General features: G+C 50.9%; 1 protein-coding gene across 1 annotated transcript in view; it reads right to left on the reverse strand.

Moving 5' to 3' along the window:
* LOC102370827 overlaps positions 1-970 on the reverse strand; it is a 23,205-nt gene that overhangs the window by 4,760 nt on the left and 17,475 nt on the right. The window lies entirely within an intron of this gene.

Raw genomic sequence — 970 nt, forward strand, 5'->3', positions numbered from 1 at the left:
AGTGCCTCATTTTGGCTTGGTAGCTAGCTTTATATCTTCCCTTCAGCTCTCATGTTGTTCTTCAGCATTTCTCCAGCTGTTTTGAATCACTGGAAAGGGTGAGTGAAGCTGCTTTGGAGGCTGCTGTCTTTGAAGTGGGAAGAGTGATGTGACCCCGGGTGGGGGTACTGTTTCATAGTTTCATAGTAGGTAGGGCTGGAAGGGACCTGAGAAGATCACCAAATCTGACCCCCTGCCATTGGCAGGAATGAATGCTGGGGTCAAACGACCCCAGCTAGGTGATTATCTAGCCTCCTTTTGAAGACCCTCCCCACCGAGTAGGAGTGAGCACCACTTCCCTTGGAAGTTGGTTCCAGATCCTATCCGCCCTGACTGTGAAGTAGCGCCTCCTGATATCTAGCATGAACCTACTAACAATCAGCTTGTGGCCATTATTCCTTGTTACTCTGGGACCTTCTCGGGCGGAGGGGGGAGGAGGGGCCGCAGGGGAGATCATGCTCAGAGGAAATCAGCATGGCTTCACCAAAGGCAGGTCCTGCCAGACCAACCTGATTGCTTTTTATGACCAAGTAACTATATCCTTGGATGATGGTGTTGCCATGGATGTAGTCTTTCTAGACTTTAAAAAGGCCTTTGATACTGTCTCTCACCCCATCCTCATCAATAAATTAAGCGACTACGGTATCGATGCCTGCACAGTTGGATGGGTAAAAAGTTGGTTGATGGGGCGCACCCAGAGAGTAGTGATGGATGGGTTGTACCCAACCTGGCGAGATGCGAGCAGTGGGGTACCCCAGGGCTCGGTCCTCGGGCCCGCACTGTTTAACATCTTCATCAGCGACTTGGACGAGGGGGTGGAAAGCACACTGTCCAAGTTTGCTGATGACACTAAGATGTGGGGCGAGGTGGACACACTTGAAGGGAGAGAGAGGCTGCAACTAGATTTAGACAGACTACAAAAGTGGGCAGA

The sequence above is a fragment of the Alligator sinensis genome, unplaced genomic scaffold, assembly GCF_000455745.1.
Source record: "Alligator sinensis unplaced genomic scaffold, ASM45574v1 scaffold524_1, whole genome shotgun sequence".
In the NCBI taxonomy this organism is placed as follows: domain Eukaryota; kingdom Metazoa; phylum Chordata; order Crocodylia; family Alligatoridae; genus Alligator; species Alligator sinensis.